This window comes from Dromaius novaehollandiae, chromosome 2 (assembly GCF_036370855.1).
Source record: "Dromaius novaehollandiae isolate bDroNov1 chromosome 2, bDroNov1.hap1, whole genome shotgun sequence".
Classification (NCBI taxonomy): domain Eukaryota; kingdom Metazoa; phylum Chordata; class Aves; order Casuariiformes; family Dromaiidae; genus Dromaius; species Dromaius novaehollandiae.
The window spans coordinates 101,799,128-101,824,655 of NC_088099.1; the positions used below are offsets into that span (position 1 = coordinate 101,799,128).

Consider the following 25,528-nt stretch of genomic DNA (forward strand, 5'->3'; position numbering starts at 1 on the left):
GGTGGGGGCTGTGAACCTTAATTTGTTAACATTTCTAAAAGAACTGTGAGATCCTGAGATGAAGGGGCCAGATTTAATACCCATTGTTTCAGCTTTTGTCTCAGACAGAACTCCCACTGAGACTGGGAGCTGAACAACAATTCCAGAAGCTGGTCCATTTTTCCTAGGAAAATGAGACAGTTGCAAAGTACAGTTTGTTTGCTGCATTCATTCAGTACCCTGGAGATACAGCATTATGGTTAGTTACACATCTCAGAAAGCTTCTTCAGCAATATTGCAATGGCTTTGAATTCTTACAAGGCTACACAGTCCAAGTAAAACAAAGCTGCTGGCAAAAGTAATAAGCCAGCACTCCACACCTGATTAAACAGCATTGTTTTGCAGTCTAGCACCATGCCAAGTTCTCATGTCAAAGGCGATACGCAGTATCACAGAACACTATAAACGGCAGGTTTTACCACCGCAGCAATAAGCAACTTGCTTTGCGAGAAGGTGTGCCCAAAACTGGTTTTCAGTTCAGCAGTTTTCATGAATCAGTCTCCCATCCCCCCCACAAAAAACAACCCTTCTTCATATCCCAAAGGTGCCGGAATGTAAATAAGGTAAACTGAGCCTTTAAATGATCTGCACATGCATACGCTACCTACAGCATTTTTGATTGCTAACTGTAAGCAGCTGCCAATTTTCCCCTAATGCTCAGACAACTTGCGAACTGATCTGCAAGTCCCAAAAGTGTGTTATCTTTAATGTGCCTCTAATTTTACTAAGAGCCTGCTATTTATAGTGTCTTTTATTTACTTATTTACTTACAACTAATTAGAGCTTTTAAAAAAATGCAGGAAAAAAAAGCACATGTATGTGTCCTTGGTGAGAGGAAAGAATCTGTTCACTTTACTGGATGAACGTTACAAAAGTTCTGTTTTGCTTGGAAAAGCAGTGCATGAGTAAAAGCTCCAAAACCTAGTATTATTACCTCTAATTACAATTGGCAATATGTGGTAATCACAATTATTCATTTATGCAAAATAGCTTACAGTGTGTCTCATTTTTTATTCCCTGTTAAAGGATGGCTTGACAAAAGAAGAAAAAAAAAGATTATAGTGCTGAACATAATTGTGCTAAATGTTCAGTCATTTTGTTTAAAAAATACTACAAAACTAAACTGCTATTTCTGCAGAGACAGAAAATAATTTAACAAAGATGTACAGTATACTCTGCAGGTGGCAATCCATCCAGAAAACATATTTCCCTGAAAAGGAGAGATATTTCACAACAGAATTGAAGAGCATAATTTTTGCCATTTCTGTCTTTCTTAAAAAAAAAAAAAAAAAAACTCTCCCTGTTTTTAATCTAGCATATGCTTCTCCTGTTAGTAAAATGCTAATTTGCAAATAGTCAGAGGAGAGACCGTGACCATAATAACTCGCTATGGTTCTGCAATATGACACTCTATTCTATTTCAATTCTACCACAGTATACAAGGCAATTGAATAAGATCAAGTGCACTTCGTGACAAAAAAATAAGGAAGGGCCAGCTCATGCAAAACTTACTTATAAGTAGTCTCTATTTATGCTTGTTTTCTAGTGGAATATTCCTCTAATTTTGGCCTATGGAACTGAGCCTGTAAATAGCCATTGCCCATAAGAGTTGTCAGTCTTAGCCATCTAGGAAGTCCTGTGGATTAAGCACCTTCCCAGGCCACCTCCCCAAACAAAAAGTACTCACATTCAGGACAGCAGAGTGCAGACATCAAGCCTCAAGAGGATGAATGCTGAGAAAGCTATTTATTAGGAAAAAAATGTAAAGATACTCTAAAATCTTTTTGAAACGCACTGTGAGGCTTTAATCCGGACACACTGCACCAGATGAGCAGTCTTTACTCTGGGGTCCAATCTCACTCAGGTTGATGGAACAATTTTCTCCCATCATATTTATTCCAGTCCAAGAGCAAAATTCAAGGCAATGGAACTATTCCTGTGGAAAGGGATCATTCGCAGGAGTAAAGGTTTGTTAGATGGCTTGGCATTAAAAAACTTTTTCAAAGGGTCTTAGATATATAAAAATGTAGGAGACTTTAAAATCAAATAGGAAGCAGATTTTTTTTTCCTGTGCTGATGGTGTTGATTAGAGCAGAGGAAATGGAGATCACCATTGGAATGCATGGGAAAAGCCAGAATTTCAGAATAATATGATAAGTTACACTATGTATTTTTTCAAAAATTGGTCAGCTTCACACAGTGGTTAAAAAAAGGTGGATTTTGTCTCTTGATTTAGCAAATGATAGCAGAAAATGAGGAAAATATGGCTTATCAGTATACATAGAAATGTTACAGCAACAGAAAAAGAATGTAAATCTGGAAGAAACAAAATGCAATACCGCCATTACTTTCCATTTTGCTCTTGCCATCAGACACAATAAATGATTAACATGCAAGTTTGTCTCTCTTTTTCTCTCTAAAGCACATGGTTAAGATGCAAGAGATACTAACTAGGCCCAGCAGTGATTTCTTTCCGTAATTAATTCATCGTGTCTTGGTCCATTACCACTGAAAAACCCTCTTCTACCCTTCACAGCGTCAGGAAGAAATATCCCGAGCCCATTAAAGACAATGGCAAAATTCTCCTTGTTTTACGGGAAAACAGGTTCTGGTCCTGAGTCTGCAGTGCATATTGCAGCAGATAGTTCATGCATGTTCAGATATCTGTGTGTGCCAACACACTCTCCATTACACCATTACAAACATGAGATATGTTGATTATAAAATAGATTTTTTTTAATTTCATACTATAGATTGTAATCTTATGCCACTATGTACTAACATTATAAATGTATCTTCAGACCCATTTCATGAAAAGGAAAGCATTATTACACATATCCAATTTTGCGGACGAAGAAAGAAATGGAGGATATTGGGCTAGATCTACAAAGGATTATATTTTAGTGATGAAGGCATTCACTTGGGAGAGGGGAGCTCTCCATTCCAGTCCCTGCTCCAGTGACAAGCTAATATAAAATAGTGAAGTATTCAGTGAGTCAGGGATGAAAAGAACCCCCTCCAGTCATACGAAGCTAAGCCTCTAGCCCACTTTTAGCAATTTATGTGGATGTCTAAAAGTTGAACAATATCACTCTTTAGACCCCCTTGGAGATCACATTTTAACTTGTAGCTCTCAAAACGCTTCACAGAGGAGGGAAGTTTCAGCATATTTTCCAAATGAGAGGATAGGTGGCATAAAAGCTGAAGTGATTTGCACAGGGTCAGATGGAGAGCAGTTCCCCTTCTTCTCTGTCTCTTGTCCACCCCCAGGAATCTGTCCAAATAATCTAAATACTGCACAATGTACTGGTCTGCTTCTCACTAGAGACATTTATATCTGGGGCCTTCATCTGGGGCCTGGCTGTACTGCAGACAGTGTATTCATCACTGAGTCAATTGCCACAGAGATCAGTAAGGATTGTTTGCATTAAGTAAAGCAATATGCAGAGGACTACATGTATTTTATTAGGAGAGGTGAGCAAAATACAGAATTTTCACCATTATGAAACTCTGACATTTCTGCATCCTCCTCCTTCTCATTTTAGATGGAAGTGGCAACTTTTCAGAAGCTGAGAACAGCAAATATTTTTAGAGAATGTAAATTAAGAAAAAAAGTTTTGGAAATAGCAATACCTTTTATTTCAATATTTAATTTAAAGCAAATATTTCAGCACTTTTTCTACCAAAATGTTTCATTTTAGTTTAATTAATTGATATGAAGTGCTTCACTGGTAGTCCCCTCTGTTAGTAAACTGTGGGTACCATTCTGGTGGACTAGCTCACGGCAGCCAGAGTTAAATGTACAACATATTCATTCTCTCCTATAAGCCTGGCCTCCTGACCAGACTATGTGGCCTGTATGGCATTCAGAGGGTTGTGACACATGACATAAGCCTGAATTAAGTCCAAAGAGAATCTTCATTGAATTACAGGAAGACTAAGGGAATCTCCAAGAACTAGTCTACAGGACAGACTGCAGACCTAAGTTGTGATTCCTAACAAGAAGATTGTAGCCTAATTCTTCAGTTAACTCTAGTCAAATAATACAAGTAAAATGAAAATGTCTGGATGAAAAATATATCTATTTCTGGCATCAGAAAAAATTTCCTGAAGGTTTCCTAAAAGAAATTTCAATTTTGCAAGACACTGGATTTTCCATCAGAAAATCATATTGCTGGAAAATATCCAGACAGGTTTTAAATGTTAGACATATTCTGTTCTCTTCCCTTATAACATAATGATTGGCTACTACAAAAGATGATGATTAATTGTGAAATAGATAATAAAACTGATAAAAACAATAAATATATTTTAAATATTTCAAAAAGTCAAAATAATTGCATTTTCACATTTCTCAAAATGACTCCATGGATTACGTGAAAACTTTTTCCACAGATACCTCTGTGATTTGACATACCACACTCACTCAGCCAATATTACCATGGCTGGTAACATCCTCTACAAACACTAGTTCCAAAAACATAAGCCCTTTCCTCTTCAACCAATACTTTAATAATTCTGACATTGGAACTATTGTCCTATATTATTCAGAAATTTAAACTATACATTATACAGAATAGAGTAGTTTTAGGTAGGTTTTGTTGCTATATACTTTGTTATTAATACAGCTTCCATCAGTGTGCCTCTTCAATATCAGCATGCCTGTTTTTAAAGAGGACTGGTAAAGTAGTTCTCTGTATCATGCAGATGTTTTTCAGAATCTTAAGTGATATTTCACCTTTGTTTTCCACGATATGATATTTACTGTTTGCAGAATACAATCTGAATATTAACTAATCCGTCCTCTGGGTGTGAATTAACTTCTCTTATCTCAGTTTTTCATATGTGGGAAAAAAACCTAAAATGATCAGAAATGGTGAACATAGATGAAATTCATAGGGACCTGGCATAGTGAATTAGGAATGGTGTATGCGTTCTGTCAATTTTGGGGTGATTCTAAAGCCCAGACTCTGAGATGATCTGCAGTACAAGTCCTTGAGTTTTACCATCAGTGGAAGTACAACCTAAAGCTGGGTGATTTGCTGCATTTGCAGTTCTGAAGTCTAACTCATTCACACTCATCTCCTCACTTCTCAGAAATCACCTAGCTCCTCTCAAAAATAAGCAGAGCCCTTCATAATCCAAGCATAGGAAATCTTTCATTACTTCTTCTAATCACAGAGCAACATACCAAGCAGTAACAAATTGAAAAAGGTTAGGAACCTTCCCCAGAAATAACCTATGATTTTTTATGGATACACAGTTCATAACAGCATAATATCTAATGTATATCTTCCTTTCCAAAAATGTTTTAGCCTAGCAGAAAATCCTGCCAATGGAATAACAAGGAGTTTGATTCAATTATACAAAAATTAGTTGATGGAGAGTAAAGACCAAAGTTGGAAGGCTAACTCATGAAAACATGAGAGCCTCAACTCTAGGTTGCCTTGAAACTTTCCATCAAAATTTCCTTCTTCTCATCTTTCAAAATTAATCTTTGAAAGCGAAAATAGTGCACCCTGTAGGCTTAACTCTGATGTCCTGCTTCTAGTAAAGACTGCGGTGCAGGCACACTATAGAGAAATGGATATAACATGCCAGGGGACTGGAACTGTGCCCCAAATCAAGGGTAAAACAAGTCAAGAGCAATACTTCCACGGACTTCAATAGGCCCACCCTTTCTATCACTCACCGTCCAGTTCAGTAAGAATATGTGTCTTCTTCTCTTAGAGGAAACAGTTTCCATTCAGGATCGGTAATTTTAAAATGATATAAGAATAGTTATGTTTCTAATTATTTGGCTTGAACTGTACACTGAGGACTAATAAACAATTAATATCCTAGCTTAACAGTTTTCTAAAACACTAAAATAGGTTCTGAAGAACTATAGGTTTCTCAGGGAAACCTGACTCTGTAATTCACTGAGAAGCGTGCAATTTCTTTGGTTTCAAGTTTGAAAACAAAGCAAAACAATGATTTGTCATGTTTCATATTTCCAAACCAATATGCCTATACTCATGTGGTTTCCATCTTAGGCAGAGTGTAAAGAGGAAGTAAAATGTCAAGTTGTTTATTTCTGTGCAATTTTCTTATCTCAAAACAACACAGAGTTTTCAAAATCAGATCTGCCTTTAATAATAGTCAGAGGAATTTCTTTGCTGGGCACTGTTGCTTTTACATATAAATCTTATGATCTGGAAAAAGAGGAGTTAAATCTCTTTTGACAATTTTTTCAAAACCAAAAATGTCATCTGAAACAGCAGCCTTGCTTTCTAATGAAATAAAGAAATTGTTTTTCTTTACTTCCTTCTGTACACCACCTTTTCTTTTTCTTTTCCATTTTGTTATGTTATTTTACCACAGATGAAAAAGAAAGACAGAGACAGACAAAGGACACCTAAAAATCGACTCTTCATGAACATAAGCTTTCATTTAATGGCATGAGAAAAGCAAGTACGCTTAAGTCAGCAGATTGTTCTTTACTTCCACAAAACAATCTTCATTGTCAAGCATGTGATCAAAGTTCCCTATCTAAAAGGGAACTGTTGCTGCAGTCTGCTGCATGCCCTTTATAACTGTCCATTTCACAGATTAGTGCGATGGATGGATATGGAAAAGTTCTCCATACCTCTATATACTATACTCCAAAATCATACTATACATACAAGTGGTACCATGTTTATGAAAAGGATAATTTTCAAACATGCATAATCCCAATTTGATTTATATATTCTTGTTTTTGCATACATGCATGTATTTTCATATGCATGTAAAAGTACCCACTTTCCCATCCTCCAAACTAGACAATAAGAGACATATTTGATTGCAGTGGAAAAGAGAAAAGTGTTCCCCTTGGTTGTTCTGTTTTGCTCCCCAAGTTCCCTTCCAAGGCACTCTGCTTGTGTAAGCCATACAGACACGGAGAAGAAATGTCTCTATGTCTCCCCGCAATCATCTTCTAAGCTAAGGGTAATGTTGCCTTTCTGCCCATTATATGCTTCAGCCTCAGTTTATGCTACTAGACTATAGTGCAAGACTAGATAATTTATTCTCTTTCTTGCATTGAGAAACATATCCCTTCCCACTGAATGTAACTCCCTCAGAGCCATCGGCAGGCAATCTTCTATGCTTACTCCACATACTTTGCCTAAAAATGCAGGACTCTCCAAACCGCAATTCAGCCTATTGTGGGTCTAGTCAGGACTGGGCTGTGAGATCAGATCTAATTCAGAACATCAGGGAGGTCTTCACATATTCACTTCACTGCCAAATAGATGTCTTTTTTTCCCTTAATGAGGGTTAAGGACTTAAACAGAAAATATTTGGTTTATAATCATATTATAGCTGCTGTTGGGCAGGTAGAAGATTGTCACTGTACCTACTGGCTGACATAAAAGAGCTTAAAGGTGCCAAGTAATAGATCGCTCACAGTAAGTATAAACCTACAGGATGAAGGAAAAGCTTTACATCTTCACAGACTAAGGATTCCCTTTTTTATACTATTCCCTTTTATATATATACTTTTTATACTTTTTTCTTGCAAAAGAAGAATGAAAAGATTCAGAATTTGCATAAGAGCTGAACGCAAATGTCAGTGCTCGCATTTAGGGTAACTTAACATCCAATCCAAATATACTAAGTCTACATAGATCACCAATTTCTTTAAACTCGTTCAAAGCCAGAAAGAATATTTCAGATTAAATACATCTGAATGTCTATGTTTCATTCTCCTCTACATCTTTACCCATAGGACTAACAGTAAGTGAAAGTGCTTCTCCTTACAAATATGAGATATACTTCGATACCTAAAGGCCAAATTATCCAGTAGCTTCCTATGTATTGGGAAGGAAAAGCTTGTGATGTTAACAGATCATCGAGTTTTGCAAACCACCAAAACAGCCATCTCACCCATATGAATCTGTATTACACACCTTCAAATATGACTGAATTCTCCTCAGCGCACACAGGAAAATGAGGCAAAAAATACTCATAATGAAATGCATTTTACCTATCTTTAAGTATTTAAAAATGAAGCAACTAGTTTAGACCAGACATCTAGGCTCCCTCAGTATCAATGGCTGCAGAGCTAGGCACCTGCAGGGGGTGATTCATCTTCTTCAGAGACAGGGGTCTAAAGTAGGAAGGATGAACTGCCTTCTGGAGGTGCCTGTCTCTCACCATTGACTATAGAGGGAGTCTAGATGACTAGCTGAGATTAGATGCCTAATTTTTAGGCAGCTAAATTGTCTTGCCTGAGGTTACATGAGAAATTTGCATCAGAGCTAGGATTTGAACCCATGCGTTCTGTATATAGCTAGTAGGGAAAGATTTAGTCAAATCTAGCACTTTTATTAGGGAAGTTTTGCATGTCCCGAATAGGCTACTGGACAAGACGCATGCACAAACACCAAAAGGTCTAATAAATTGGAGATTAGTCACCAGTCTCCCACTTACCTGAGTATATGGGAAATCAAGTTTAAATATCCAGAACAGGCAATAGGGGATTTTACCAGTGGTCTGCCATCTTCCCAGTGAGTGTCCTAACCACAACTATTCTCAGGTAGTTCAAAGACTCTTCTGAGAATACTGCAATATTGTTTGAATAATTGACCATTTGTCAAGATAGAAAGAGTGAGACAGACTCTATAGCTATGTCAACACTTGAAAATACAGTGATAAGCAATTTTTCATGAGGAAATACATTGAACATGGATTGACTTCTTCCTGATCAAAATATATATATATATATATATATTCCCAGTTATATGCTGCCTTTTCACATTAAACAAGCTTAGAAATATCCAAGTACTTCAGAGGGAACTACTTCACATATGTTTAATATTCCACTCAAATTTCTCAGGTTTTGTGCCAACAGAGCACACAAAATCTTACACTGAGAAACCAAGACCCAATGGAAAGATGGTCATATTTGCCTGACATCCTTAGATTGAATTCCTATGGTTTGAACAATTCAGCAGAATCCACAGGGATAAGTGTAAATGTAACTGTCCAGACTCCAATCCCAACTGGATCTTGGGCAGATATCCAGCTACATTTGCTCACATAAGCTGAAAGTCTCTGTAAAAACAACTGAATAATTGCATTTGTCAAATGCTTATGTCACTAAGGAATTAGATATCTGATACCAGCAGCATATATTCCATTTTCTTCACTTCTACAATTTGTTTCTCAGCTATTTTTTCCATCTGATCAAAACACATTGTCCTTTCAGAGAACTAATTATGTGCTAAAACGGTTCAGTTTAGAATTCCAATATTCAATTATGACTTGACAATATTTTTATTTTTTGCATATCATCTTCTTGATGCTTGGATAACTCAAAAATAGGTCCATTGTTCTCTTTTTAAATTTAAAGAAATGGCAAAAATACTGAGAATAAGAAGACACACTTCAGTCTAAAAGTTAATTTTGGGGAAAATTTACAACACCCTCAGAAGAAATATTTGCAGAATGAAAGTACGTCCTCATATGTAACCAAAATTATAAGATTTGTGTCATGAAACAATGAAGGTCATGTATGATATGTTAATTATGCAGAAATACTGCATAACTGAATATTTCTCTTGGATCAGTTCAGTGGAGGCTTTGTCCCTTTGATATTTTTCTAATCTATTTTTGAGATACTCTCAGCTCTGGCACTTGCTGTATCTTCAAGAAAATAAACCTACAGGAGGAGCAAAGTGCTCTCTTAAAGTCTAGCCCCACCACACAAGAATCTAACAAAATACTTTGAAAGCGGATAATGCAAACAGTCTGGTCTCAGAGGCCAGTCCATATCAATCTGAGGTAATGTTTTAAATGATATAAATATTCATTTGATACCTCTGCCATAGTATAAACATTTTCTAACCACTCTGATACACTTCAGAGGTTTCCAGAATATGAAAAGGATTTATTTACTTCCTGTAAAACAACAGGAATTCTTAATCCTGTCAACAGATTATGGAATTGTTTTGAAGGGGAGGGAAGGGAAGGGAAGGGAAGGGAAGGGAAGGGAAGGGAAGGGAAGGGAAGGGAAGGGAAGGGAAGGGAAGGGAAGGGAAGGGACGGGAAGGGAAGGGACGGGAAGGGAAGGGAAGGGAAGGGACGGGACGGGACGGGACGGGACGGGAAGGGAAGGGACGGGACAGAGAGAGAGAGAGAAGAAAGAGAGCGAAAGAGAAAGCGAGACAGACACAGAAGATAAAAGAAGAAAAAGAAGATAAAAGAGAAAGGAAAAGAAATGAAGAAAAAGGAAGCAAAAGGAAGGAAGGTGGGATGGAGTCATTGAGTTCTTTGTGAAATGCTGCCATCTACGGAGGTTTGGTGGATATTGCTTTCTGTGGGGATGTCAAGGAAAACCAAAGGACTGATTACCTCACAACGTGGTTAGTTCAGTAAATGAAGCAGTTCTTGGGCAATAAACAGGAATATAAATTACAGCTTTAGCTATAACATGAAGTTGGCACTAGTTTCTACCACAGCTATTTCTTGGATGTATGAGCAGCATTGGCAGTTATCTACTGCAACACATGATCCAGACTTTCTTGTGCTTAGTTTTGTCAGGGGGTATTTGGGGGGGAGAGGGGAAGGGGGCATTGCCCTTTTTCATCTGCACTGTCTCCTTGAATTCAGGGCACACAAGCACAAATTTCTCCTGCAATTTCCCATGTACATATCCCCAAACATACTACTGTCTGTATTATCAAAATAACCAAATAAATAAGTAACTGATAACAATTATCTCATTTAGCTCTATTATCCTTAAAAAAAGGTGTTTCAAACTTTAAAATATTATACATGCATACACACACATCTGACTGCTTCTTCCTTAACATTCTGACTAACAAAAAGGCAGGAGCTACACCAGTGGGGCATATAAACAGACGAAGAGATGGTAAATTTGAAGAATTTGAAGTATTAAAATATTTGTCATCTGTGACAAAAACAGGAAGTCACTCCCTGCAAAAATTTTTGATAACAATTATTTCAAAAATTCTAATTTGGAAGTTGTTCTACTCCTCCATTCAGAAATGGTCCTCATTCAACCTCCCAAAGTTCCAGAAATCTCTTTATAATGTTGATTAGAAGACTAGATGCAAATGAAAAGTGGGGGTACATTCTGCTTATTTAAATTGCAATTAAGAAGTGACATATTTTATTATTAAGACAAGCATAAACATAAGCAGCAGTGATTCCAGGGCTAAATAACAAATCTGGATCCCAAAAGCTATCTTGTATCTGGAGGCTGGCATGTGAAGACAGGAGAAAAATAGCATGTAGAAATTCTGAAACATGCCTTTTTTAGTAAAGGAGGAGAGCTACTCAGGTCTGTTTTCAGAAACTCTCCCTCCCTTACCACAAGTTCCTTTAGCCACCAGCTCCCAATACTGAAATGTCATCTGCAGAGGTACTTTCCACGGCAGGAAAGATACTGTAGAAATAACCCTCACTTGTGCCTACTCTGAAACATGCAGCTAATTTGGCTCTCGTACACAGGGCTCAGCCATAGCAAAAGGAAGTGCATGAGTTGAATCCAAAATAAAATCAGCCCCATAGTGCCACCCTCACTGATAAACTGCAACAAGGTACCTCGCAAAAAAGCTTTCACTCTCTCTTCTTCTATCCAAAGAATTCAATGCTATCAAACTGTTATTATCCTAACAACGAGCAAAGCCGCCTACAGGAAAAGGTTGCTCTCTCCCACTTTGACTCCCTCCAGTCACTTACTTTTGTCAATGTTTCTCATCTCTATGCACCATATTGACAATGGAGAGTGGCACTTACCGTGACAGAAAAAAATCACCCTGTGAGCGTGAGCATCAATGGACCAAGTTGCTGAACATTTCTCCCCTCTGCAGGCCATTCTACAGGAAGATGTTCGCATCAGTGGAGCTCCATTTACAAATCAATTGCATTATAAACAAAATAAGACTCTAAATGAAGTCCAAATTTACCTCCTAGAGATAACTCTACAGAAGGCCAAAGATTGCAACACTTCTGGAGAACGCCCAGAGGCAAGGGTTGTTTCTAAATATTCAGCCTCCCCTGTTTGACTTCCATCTCCCAAATACGTACCCTGCCCCCTTTTCTTTAGGGGGGAGAAAGTGGCCAAAGGCCTATTAGCAGCAGCAGCAGCAAGGGTCTAAATGCTTCCTTCATTACACAGCTGGTGAGGCAGCCAGATTTACCTATAGAGCTTAATAAGGAGTGGCAGCTCTACTTGTTTGGCTTTTGGTGGTAGAAATTTTAAAAGATGGGCCTTCTGGGTTTTCCTATTTGCCAGCTCACAACATAATCACGCACAATAATCCCTTATTGCTTTCGGAATGATCTTGTTTGCATTTAATTCAAACTCATCTCAACAACGTCGGCTCCGATAATACTGCCCGCGTTGCAGTAAATGTTTCATCGGAAAGCTTGGAAGAGGCCCAGTTTGTTGCACGTCGCTAAAGAACAGCTTTCTCATCGTATCCCCACGTTGAGGTAATGCTCGTGTGTGAGGCTGCGACCGTCGCGCATGATGGTGTTGTGTCAGCTGAGCCACGAGGAGCAGAGGGAGCGCGCCGGCTTTCTGTGCCTGTTCCCAGGAAGCGCTGGGGGCCCTGAAGCTTCACAGCCATCGGACCTCAGGCCGTGCCACACTAGGGGATTTGAACGCTCTCCAATCACCCTCCGATCTACTGTATACGCTGAAATGACAGCAGATAGGCTGACAGCATGAGCCAGAAACACTGGAAGAGGATGGAGAATAACACAATAGTCTCTTTTTTTGGGATGCAATATCAGTTCAAATTCACAGTCAGGTTCATAAGCACAGCTGGCCAAACGCAGCTGAAGCAGTGCTTGCAAATGCTGAGCCACGCTCGCATCCTTCGTTATTCTCTTCTAAAAGAACGTAATCCCCGTGCTGAGGGGCACAGACCCTACACACTCCACAGGTCAGGGAGGCAGCTGTGGAGGTGTGGAGGCCTTGCCCCAGCCCTCCGCACCAAAATGCAGCGCCACCTGTAATAAGTTGTTTAAATAAGTATTTGGGGTGGCGGGGGGAGGAATGGGGGTCCTTGCAGGCAAATAGGGATATCCTGTTGTGAACAGGAACACACACTATTCACGTTGCACTATTTATCACTTGATACATTAATTATGCTGCTTTTTGAAAATTTTCTGTCACCACAGCAGACAGCCAGAACAAACTGTTACTGAGGAAACCAATCACGACAAATAAGGCAAAGTGAACACATCAGCAGAAACCTATAGGCCAGGAGAGAGCATCTAAATATGTATTGAATACCTACATATAATGAATCACTGTTATCTTGCAAAGGGGACAAACACTATATCAGCTAATTCAGTGAGAACATTTGGCTTGCCATCCTGATGAACCTTTGACACATGCCCCTAATGAAATGTATTATTTTGTACACCCTATTTGCAGCCTGTGCTGCAAAAAGAGTACTATTTCCCTGTTTTGCTGGACAGATTTGGTTTCGCATTTATATGCAAGTGGGGTTTCTCAGCTGACAAATCTTGCTTAGTTGCTGAGGATAACTCTTCATTTCCATACTGAACCAGTAAAGTTCGCATTGCTAAAGGTACTGTAAGCTACAGTATATGTCTTACTCGAGAATTCAGATGTCACCCCCTTGCCATTAGGCACAATGCACACCTTTTTATAGTCAGCGCAGCTGCCTCGAAGGCAGAACAAGAGATGAATAACCATTTCCTAGCCCATTTTATTGGGCTGTGAGTCTTCCACGTTGCTGAGCTGCTTCAGATATTAAGATAGAATAACTAAGTCTAGATAATTTATATTAGATAGCATCAAGTGGAAATATGAAGTAGTAACATACATGAATAAAAAGTGATTACAATAAGTATGAGTCAAATAAATTAATATTTTGCCTTAGATAGGATTCTTTACGTTTGGTAACTATTGCTTGTGCTGATGATATAACACATGCTGACACCAAATATCAATTCTAGGTAAATCCAATTAAGCCCAGAAGCAAAACAGCTGGATTAGCAGTTCACTGCATAAATTATTTTCCTTCCATTTACTTTGTCTTTTTGCAAATGAGCCTTTTAACATAAAAAAAATTAGCTCTCAAGTTCCCGTTTGCTTATTAATCTCAGAAGCTTAAAATGAAGAAGAAGAAAAATACATATTTTCCTCCTTTGTGGTTTATGTGTATTTGCTATGCAGTTCCTTAGTGTAGTCTCCCCAAATTGTAGGTAAGCTTCCTTTTTTCTGTGCATAAGTCACTGGCACTGCATTTATTATGGCATCAGACCAAGACACTTCCTTTTTTTATTTCCAGGTGGTATACTGATGCATAATTATTTTATATTTTATCTTTATTTCTCTTTTTTGACACTAAATAAAATTAATATACTATTGGCAAGGCTGGAGTTCATTACACACTCACTGCTGTTTGCATTCAGTTAGAGCAACACAGACCATACAGGAGTTGTTTTATTTTATTTCCTTTTTTTTGCTTATTATTTTTCTTCATAATATGGCTGCCAGAATAAAGGGCAATGTAGAGATTGGGAACCAATACATGTTACTCCTGTAAATATGCAAATAGTCACAAATTGTAAACATTGATTGCTTTTCAGCATTCTGCTAGTGACACAGCAAATGGAAGGGACTCATCTCAGTTGCGCTGGGGGAAATCTAGAGCAGTGATTCACTGCTGGGATTATAATAAAGGACTGCCTCAGAAATGCATCTTTTCAGTCAATGAAATGTGTAACATACCTTTGGTGAAACTGTGTTTTCTCCTCTGCTCATGATCAGGGATGAGAAGAGCAGACATGCAAGTGGCACAGCCATGCTTGAGCCACTGAGGTTGAACGCCGCCAACCCTGAAGGTGGGAGAAGGTGGTGACAAACACTGCAAGGTGCCTGAACTGCAGAGCGCATTTCATGACTTACCCCACAGCCCATATTAAACACCCTGGTCTTGGTGTAACCCCACACACACTCTCCTCCATCCAGTCCCATAAAAGGCATCGGTTTGAGATTCCCTTCCCACTAAATCCACAAGCTCTACTTTCATGCATCTAAGACCCCTGAATTACATATTCTTCCAAAGATCTTTCACTTCTTACATGCTGAGGAGCCTAATGATCAGCTTTCATGGTAAGCGGATCACACATGGGTTTCTGCAAGCCTCACCCACCTCAGAGGGGCACAGTCAAGCCAAAAGGTATCCACATACTAGCTCTCAGACCAGCAGCTAGTTCACAGTACAGAGATATATATATATATACATATGTTTTATATAGTGATATATACATAATGTTGAATACAAGATGGCTAAATTACTTCTATTGATGTGGCATGATTTTAAAAAATTTCATTTTTAACATACGTCTTTATAGACATTAAGGACATTTAAAGAAAAAAAAAATCTTTTTTTTTCTCCTTAACCGGAGATGTAGATAATGAAATATTTTGGTTTTCTTGGCTACAAATGCAGAAGAACTTGAGGTTAAAAAATGAGGACTACAGTTGTACATGTGAGACAGAAGGAGACAGAATACTATTACTGTATGTTTCTCCTGTTTTCCAATAACATATAATTCTCTTTCTTATTTGTGCTTACATAAGTTACTGCCCATATAACACCTGATCCTGCTCCACTGGTGAAAACAATAGTTTTGCTTTTGACTTTCTTGGGTGCAGGCACAGGATCAGAGTAGTAACAGGTCATGTTTTTTAAAACAATTATTTTTTAATTATGTCATATGCAGACATAATTATGAAGAGGGAACACTGAGCTTTACCAGTTAATCTTCAAAAAAAATTCCTAATTCATGATGAACAGAGTAAAAAATAAAGAGCATACAAAGTGGTTTATGGTGACACATGAAGTATTTGTTGGGCATGAAATGGCATGTGATTTATCATGGGAGTCTTAATTATTGTGGAAATCAGAGACAAATGAAGAGCCTTGAATTTTGTCATGAGCATTCTGTACACAATGTGCTTCACCAGGATTCCTGAATTTCCTAGACAGTTCTTTTGCAAGTAATGCAAAGCAGTTTCTTTTTAAAAAATACATGGAAAAAAATCTTATCAGCCATCAAACTGGCAAAAGGCTTGAAGTATGGAAGAAGGTGGAGGGGGAGAGGATAAAGGAAAAAAGGATTATGAAATGGCTATTTTTTTTTCTCCTAGATAAGCAGTTTCTGCATTCTTATACACAAAAATGGAAATTTCCAGTTATGTGCACATTCATATCCAATTCATTAATTTGCTCACAAGAATGAATTTCACCTTTGTCACTGCCTGTGTTTGTAGAAAATGATGAAATTTACCCTGTATCAATTATAAATAGCTACAAAAATAGCAGCTGCCAGTCTAAACTAAATTAAACTTGCTTTATAGAAAGAGAATGCCTCCACTTTGCTCACGAGAAATACAATATTCTTGAGAAGGCTGAGTCCTGTAAAGCTGCCACTTGCGTTGTGAGTGTCAAAGGTCTCAGCTGTGCCAGCGTCATTGGCTGCTCTGTACAAGACCCTATCCACTGCCTCAGCAGCCCTTTGGTGCTGCACTAGACAGCAAATGTGGGCAGGCCCATTTTTGACACAAGATCAGATTAATAAAATTACTCTTGGGGAGGCAACAAGTTCTTATTGCAATGTCTTCTCCAAAAAAAAAATAATTTGCATATGAAGAAGGACCTGCTACTTATGAGAGAATGGGACTGAAAACTTGGGCAAACTGCAATGTATGGGAAAATTTTAGAGGTGTAGAGAAGTATCTAGAATTAGTGTAGTACACTGAGGAGACATGCACAAATTTTTCATTTTGTCCTCTGAACCAAGTAATTAATTTTGCATTTATCCATAAAAACTTGTTTATTTTCACAACGCTCATTGAATAAATAGATGAATCTGGCTAAGGGAACTTTAATAATCATTTAAAGTTTTCTTCATTTACAAAATGTTCTTAAAGTGTTTTCAGTATTTATTTTTTACTTTTTTACCTTGGGATATTGGAAACACTCAGTTTTCACCATTGAAGTTTCTGATTCATAGGTCAAGTTAGCTCCTGCAATGGCATGTGGACTAAACACAGCCCTACTATGAAGACTGACTGCTCTGCACAATTACCTGATGGACCTCCATGCTGAATTGGTCTTTGACACAGTGAGACCATTTGAATGTGCATATTTAAACTGTCATTATTCTATACCATTGATTGATTACTACAGTAAGTGACCTGAAATGGCCTTTCATCGCATAATACCACTGTTTTTATTACGTCTTATTCAACTTTACCGTCTAGCCTCAAAGGAAATGAAGCAAGTTTTGTCAGCTAATATCCCCCAAGTTTTCTCTAATAACAATATTACTTTCCTTCTAGAAAGGTGTGCTCCAGAAAAAGGAGCTGAAAAATGCTTAACTTCCAATGAAAAAGTGCTCAACGAGCTCTATTCATGAGATCTCAAAGCATAACAAAAAGCAATGAGTTAGATATTTCACTAGTATCTGTGTACTCATGATACAGAAACTAGAAGAAACATGTAAAGCTAGTAAGTGCTCCCCAGTATCTTTCAAAAAATATGAGAACATTTTTAAAGTTATTTCACTTAAGACACAAATGTGTAAGGGGCTATTGGGGGAAATCAGATGTGGTACCACGGAATGTTGTAGATGCTGACAACAATACTACTACTAAATAGTGCATCTTGAAGGCATATATATGGTCTGGAAACTAAAAGCTAAATATAGAGAGACAATGACATTTGTTCTTGCAATGGTGGCAAATGGCTACAATTTTAGAGGTGATTATCTATATTGAACGTTCTTATGTTTTTCTATACTCAGTTCCAATATAGTCAAGCTGTGTATCTCCATAATGGACCAAACACTTGTCCCAGTGTGTGAAGCCAAAGTATGGTGTCTTGTGTGGTTAGCACCAGTATACTAACAAGAATGTCAAAGATGCAGATACAGACGTATTCTTGTTCCCCAACATTCCTTCCAAATGCTCAAAAGTATTTACATTGCAAATTAGCCAATGCTGTGGGTACATTTCATCTATGAGAACTATTGTTTTTCTTCATTGCAGGCTCCAGCATAGCACTTTTCAGCTTTTATAGTCTTCGAAAGAGACCTTCTCCTTGAAGAATGAGAGATTTGTTTCATAGCTGTGATTTATTCCATCATGAAATAAATGTCCCTATGGTCTTCTGTCTTAATTTCTTAAGAATACTCCTCCTTTAGGCTACCTTAACAACTCATTTTTATATTTCACTAAATCCTAAATGGGTAATGGCTGATGATCTTTGGTTTATTTTAAAACATCTTCTTGACTGCTTTCTGAAAACGTGAGTTCTTGATGCTTTTGCAACTGGTATCAACAACTCTATTTTAGTCACAGATCTTTTAAGAGACAATCTTTTTTTTCCAGGTTCACCATTGCAAGTGGTATGTCCATACAGCAGCTTTTTTGGATCTGTAGGACAAACTTGGATGGGGCTGTACTATTTGCTTACTGTACTAATGGGTAACAACCAGAAGATGGTAATAAATGATGCTATCAATATTCATCTTATTTTTCCTTACTTACCAGAGTATGAAACAATTGTTAACTAACTCTCCACCCAACCTTATTTGATCATGTTTACAGCAACTCTTGCACTCTCATACTCTATGCCTGGCAGGAACAGAGGAACGTTAAAATGAACACCTTCAGATGTTTATATTCCAAACTGCTTTGCCCATCCACAACACTGTTATGTTCAAGCCAAAGTAGCCCAGGTCCCTCTCTAGCTGCAATCTCCTTTATTTTCACTATTCAGTTTCAATGATTGTTCCTAAAAGTAGATAATCAGTTTACTAAATTTATTGTTAACTGTTAACTGACAGCTACTTAGCAATGGTTACCGTTTGTTGGTTCCCTTCTGTATTATGATGCATCATTCAGCTTGCAATGCTGTTATTCAAACCTCCCCCTCTGCCACATATATACAAATATACATATTCATGTCTTCGTATTTCACAGTTTTTCAGCAGTATAGCTCTAATAGATTACATCTAACACACAAGAATGGAGGTTTATTATGCTCTGACTGTGAAGTTTAGAAATCAAATCTTATTGTAAACTTCATTTTATTCATATTAATTGCTCATGAAAAATATTTTCACTGGCAATGGTAAGTAATGATAACACCACCTGTTGTTAATAAAAAGTTTGAACATCCATTTGTCACATACATCCAGAAACAACCAGCAGATATTCTAAGTCATAATCATGAAAAATTATTGCAATGGCCTCTTTATTTCCAGTATCTAAATAAACTCTATGCATAGGAATGCAGTGATAATTTATACTTTTCTCTACTTAAATACAATTATAAGTGCATGATTAAATTCAATTTCTCTAATTCCTACTTGGTTAAGTTGCAGCACTCACAAAATACCCAATAACCTCACTACGTTTCACCAAAGACTTAAAAAGGGTGAGATAAAAAATAAAATGCAGTTTGTCATGTTTTCATGTCATCAGTGCTATAGGCTGTTCAGTGGAATATTATGAAGTGTTTTTAATAGCCATTTAACTAAAACAAAAACACTTTTTTTGAAATTTAGTAAGCTACCTAATGCACATTCAAAATCATGTATAAGGTCCCATCACTGTGCAACTGAATATTAACATATAAATAATAAACAAAGGTATCTGATGATGTCATGTCTCTGGTTCTTTCAGTTTCATGATTACTTTATGCATTAGTACAATTTTGAAGTCCTACACCAGTGTATGTAATGACATGCTTTTTGAATTCAAGTCACACATCTGATACCAGTAAGACCAGAATTTTAGCCATTGAGTTGAATGGACAATTGGAGGCAAAGCACAGCTCAAAATACTGAGGTCATCACAATTTGGCTCTTTGATACAGTTTGGAAGACAAAAAGGATCTTAATTGCCTACATCATGCAGTTCTATGGCTAGCCTTTGAAAACATTTTTGCAAAATAAAGCCAGAGAATGTGATTAACAGAAAACAGAAAAGGTCTTAGTTTTATTTAAGTGCTTTTAGGAGAAGAAGGAAATGAGAGAAATCTTTTTGCAAAAAGATTCAACACAGTATGTTGAGTTTTCTGAGGGTTTTTCTTCAGTATAAAAAGAAAGAAGAATCCAGACAAGACTGGTTAAGTTTTCATTGCATTTAATAATAACTTTTCTTTACTTTTTATTTACCCAGAATTATATTATTTTACATCTCAATGCCAAGAAATCTGGTTAGTAAAATGCCAGATTCTTTTATTTGATTTTATTTGATTTCATTAGGGACCATCAGACTAGCTGCTTAAGTGCCCGACTACTGTTTGCAGTTAAACATTCATTAGGGAATCCCCAGTGGGTTCATTCATTTCACTGAGGTCCAATTACAGTGCCACAAAAGCAGTTTTTGCAGCAATTAGCTGATTTTTCCTGTTTATGTTCTGTCTCTTTAGGAAGAGGACTATTTTGCGGAGGTCAGATTTTTAATTAGGCACAATTTAGGGCCAATAAGAAAACTGATAATTTACTAAATGGCTGTGGTGGACTTAACTGCTCAGAGCAGAGGTAAATAACACAACAGGGACACCAGGAATAAGCTCTCCCGGTGTGCATAGCTCAGAGCCCTATAATGTAAGGAATAGATTACATGTTAAATGGCTGTCAGGGGCTTCATTGCACTGCTTGTACCACTAATCTAGCTAACCTCAAGAGCCATCACATTATTAGCGATGGTTACAGGGCAACCAGTTTGGAACAGAACCTGGAGAGAGATGTTGGCTTCAGGTAGTCACCAAAGCTCTCAGAGTGAAAGAAAACAATGAAGAAATCAGATTTCACTTCTTAAAGATTTTGTAGCACCTTTTTCAACCAATGCTTCCTGTGAAGCTAATGATATTAAAATGTGTGTGTGAAGTTGTCACATTCGCTCACTGTATGTTTTTACCATAATGTATAACCACGTGTAACTTGTATTTCTGAGAAAGTCTACATTTTCAACTATTAAAATAGCCATTATATTTTCTAAGAAATGTGTGTGTGTTGTCTTACATCTTGGGAAACTAAAAACTGTCATACTTGATAAATAGTTAATGTTTAGCAAAAGTAGGATCTTAATCTTGTGATCTCAAGTGATACCCTTACAGGGTAAGCAGACTTCCCTCCTCAGAATTTTCTCATCGAAAGATCCTACTGGAGCTTTAGACACCGTATCACAACAACATTTCTGAAGAGACTCATGGCTTATTGAAAGGTTGCTCTCTTACAGGAAATGAATAAGGAAAGGCCAGAAGGTCACTGCATTTTTTTCTGCAACCTTTGACACAGCACTCAATTGCACAGTCACAGCTCAGCATTTTAAGAAACAGTACCAGCTGGAAGCATAAGTTATGAACACTGAAATTCTCCTGCCGGTTATAATTTTTAGCAGCATTTATAAAAACACAACAAAGACTAGAGGAGAAATTTTTGTACCTTTTAGTGGGAAGAAAACAGTTTAATTAATCTGAAAACCTGCATAGAAAATATTCAGATGATAGCCTTGCACCTGAGTGCATGCAAAAGTGTAACAACAGAACAACTTTGGAAAAAGTGATATCTTGATTAAAATGGACTAGGCACAGAAAGCTAATAGCCAGACTTTAGTGATGGTAGTACTTTTGAGAGTTTCCCTGTCTCCATTCTTGTCCTTCCCATCAAAATGCTTTACCCAAATACGTAGTCCACAAACGTGAGCACAAGGCTACAATTTTTCAGTTTAAAAAAACAGTAAATTCTGTAAAAACATAAAGCTTCAGAAAAAACATGAAAATCTGTTATCAGCTATTCCTGCTGTAATCATTTGGATAGCCAAAAAAGACATCACCTTTCATCAATTCATCAATTTTTCTTGCACATAGAAACAGGATTGAAAGATGCTGGCTAGAAAAGTAATTAAGCAGTCACATATTGAGAACCTAAAACCAAATTTCAGATCAGTGGTGAGCTAAATAACATCTCTTTAAGACACTCTGAAAGGAAGCTATGCTGCAGGTGTGTAGACTGTGTTTTTCTGGTCTAAATTACCTAATACAATATAAGTTCTGTTCAAAATTGCATCCTATTTTTGGTTAGGACTCTTACGCAAATATAGTAGCAGAATAAAGAAAATGCCATTTTTATTCTTCGATGTTCTTTTCATCTAGTCAAGAATGAATAGGATTGAGGAAGGCCTTTCTTCTTTCTAGTACATTGTTAAATATTTCCCATCATTTACAGAAAGGTTCGGGATTTTTCAAACAAATGAACGAGTTTTTCAGTGTTATTGCAAGAGCAAAATACAATGGGCAACACACATTGCAACATGAACTGCTAATTACCTTGGAAACCAAACTTCATTTGGAGTCCAGCTTGACTTGCAAAGAATTCAGGATGGTAATTAATAACAATCAGCCACTGAAGTAATTTTGAATAAATAATGTGCTGAACTACAGTCCCAACAGGGCTAACACAAACACATGGACTTCAGAATGAACTCAGCCAAAAGAAAAAAAATCTCTAGTGACTGAATTTTCTACTTTTCCTGCTTAGCTGTTCCCTCAACTGTATTACTCATCATATCTCAAAGTTCAGGTTCGTTGTCATTAATACAATCAGAAATGCAATTTTCATAATACAAGTCATATAAGAAATGAGCTGATGGCAGCTGGGTGATAGGTGTCATCCACAGCAGGTAGTTCTGGCAGACAGACAGATACAATTAAGTGACAAGGGAGCATTACCATTATAGTGAGAATTACTTCCAAATACATGAGATAGAGACATTTTTACATGTCAGAGAGGCATTTTAGTTCATGCTGTTAAATATTCTGCTGTTTCACCAGTTCATATCCCTGTGCATGGGAAGAAGACCAGTAGGGATTAGAGAGAGAAATCAACCATTAGACCTTAGGATCATAGGTCAGTTCAGGTTGGAAGGTCCAACCTTCTGCTCAAAACAGGATCAGCTGTGAGGTTGGACTCACTTACTGCTTTGTCTTATGGCAACTTACAATAAACTAATTCAGCTGAAAAATAATATCTATATTAATTATAGTTATTAAAATAGTTATACAAGTTTATCCTGGCTTCCTAAGGAATGAAGCTCATGGGATCACACTTTCTTTGTACCTACTCTTCTGTCAGTCTTTTCTCAACACATTGGTCAATTTCATCCAAAAGTTAGCAGAAGGCTAAAGGTGTGAAGATAACTACTTCCTTCACATATCATGAACATCAAGAGATAAGTTAAAGAGGGAGATGAAAAAAGGAGAGGAAACAGTTGTAGCATGTGCACAATATTAAAAAGCATCCACACAGAGGAAAGGTGTCATGAACATCTCAGCTGTGGAAAAAGAGTCCAGGGCTATACCTTATTAGGGCCAGGATAAACCAAACATCAAAGCTACTGCAAACCAGGCCTCATATGTACTATTTATGGTTTTCTTCCTTCCTTTTAAATAACCCATCTCTCCTTAGTTCCAGAAGGAAAATAAAAGGCAGGCACAGAGCAGGGCAGGTACTCAACATTTTTCATTTAACTAGAAGCACAAAGCACTGGAAATCCCCAAAGGAAGGGAATTTTTGGTATTTGCACCTTAGTTTTGCAACTTGAGGTGGTCTCGATGAGTCTGCCTATGTAACGACCTACTTGGGCCTCCAAACTTTCTTTCATTTTCCATATCACACACACTTAGTGGACAGTCAAGAGGCCTCAGAAGGCTGCTTAACTAAAAGCTCCACTTCATCATCCAGCTCTGCTCCCAGTGAAAACAGAACAATATTCCCAATGACTTCAACTGGAGAGGGACCAATCCCTGGGAAGCAGTGTTGAAATAATTACTTGGAAAAGTGGCTAAAAATTTTTAGCAGGTGTCTTTTCTGTGTTGCTGTACTGCTCTTGAGGAGCCAGTGCAACAGCAGGGTGGCAATCTGTCCGGCCATGTTCAACTGTCCAGCTTTTTCCCTTGGACAGAATTATAGTCCAAGGAATTTTATGACCCATTAGGCATTAATACTGCATGTAGCCCTTATAAAAATTTCTTCAGACAAATGTTTAGACAAGTTTAAAATGATATTTGGCAGGTTGTTAGACCAGAATGTTGGTTGAGGTCATTTGATGTTTAAAGAACTAAATGAAAACAGAAAACAATTTTATTACTATTAACTGCACATTTCAAAACTGACAGCTAAGCATCCAAGCACCATGAGAAATTATTTAGGTGTACACCTTTTTTAATAATATATCAGCAACCTTGTGGAGAAATAAAAGAAAAGAACAAATACAGAATCATTGTTAGCATAATAAGAGTCTTTAAAAGTTCCTTTAACTTCAAGCAACAGAGGTAAGGACAACCTTAATTAGTACTGAAAAACATAACCACATAAAACAACCTGTTATGTTGATGTGCATCACAGGTCTGGCATTATTTGATTCTGTGTGTGTATGAACTACAGGGGTGATGCTCCATGGACAAAATGTTCTCATATGTGAGTACTTAATGTTGCATTGTTAGGCACCTAAGAAATGTATTGAGAAGATAACAGTTCTTAATTGAAGGACCTACAGAGCCAGAACATTTATCAGTTTTACTTTAAATATTTTTGCCACTATATTTTGCAGAGAGAAAGAAAAAAAAAAAAGAATTTCCTTTCCCTTCCTACTGTCATTGCATGAATGGAAGCTATCACATTGTTATTACTGACTTGCACGTTAAAAAAAAGGTTGTCAAATATCCATGAATGCTCAAGTAGCCAATTTGCAAATATGATTCATTTGTCTGATTTAATTTGCTAAAATTGCCAGCTGACCTTAGTCCTCATTCTAAGCTAACAATCAGTATTTTTTTAATGAACCTGTTTTCAATAAAGGAGGACTTAAGGGGAAGGAGCAGAGGGGAATTAAGAAAATTAACAGCTGATCTCCTAAATTTTGAAACAAAGAAAGGAAGTATAGTCCAAGATGTAGTAACTTTTACATACATGCAGGCCAGTGCAGTGTTTTGCACCTGAACCATAAAAACAGGTACTGAAAACTAACTTCAGTGCCAAGTTACATGCCATGGAACCATTCTGGATTTAACGAAATCACATGGGATGTAAGTCAGTGCAGAAATGTGACCTTGGTTTTAAATTGAAACTGACAAAAATTTAGCTGTAAAGAAGTACAGCTGCTATTTAATACAGTGCTATTTAATACTGTGCATTTATCTAATTATTGTAATTATTATAATTTTCACCTGGAATTTGTTTCATCCTAGTCTTTTTGTTTTTGCTGAAGTTGTTTCATTTGTTGTTTCCCACTCTAAATATGACAATGATTTCATATTCAACATGAGGCAATTCTTTGCCTAGGAAGTCTCCTTAGAAAGAAAGGCAGGCCATAAAATTATCAAACATTATCCAAACACCAGCAAGCCTCCAGAAATGACTCTTTGCTCCATAT

General features: G+C 37.3%; 1 long non-coding RNA gene across 1 annotated transcript in view; it reads right to left on the reverse strand.

Annotated features, from left to right (window-relative positions):
* Positions 1-25,528, reverse strand: part of LOC135327340 (uncharacterized) — a 123,031-nt gene that overhangs the window by 60,549 nt on the left and 36,954 nt on the right. The gene's annotated exons all lie outside the window — the stretch shown is intronic.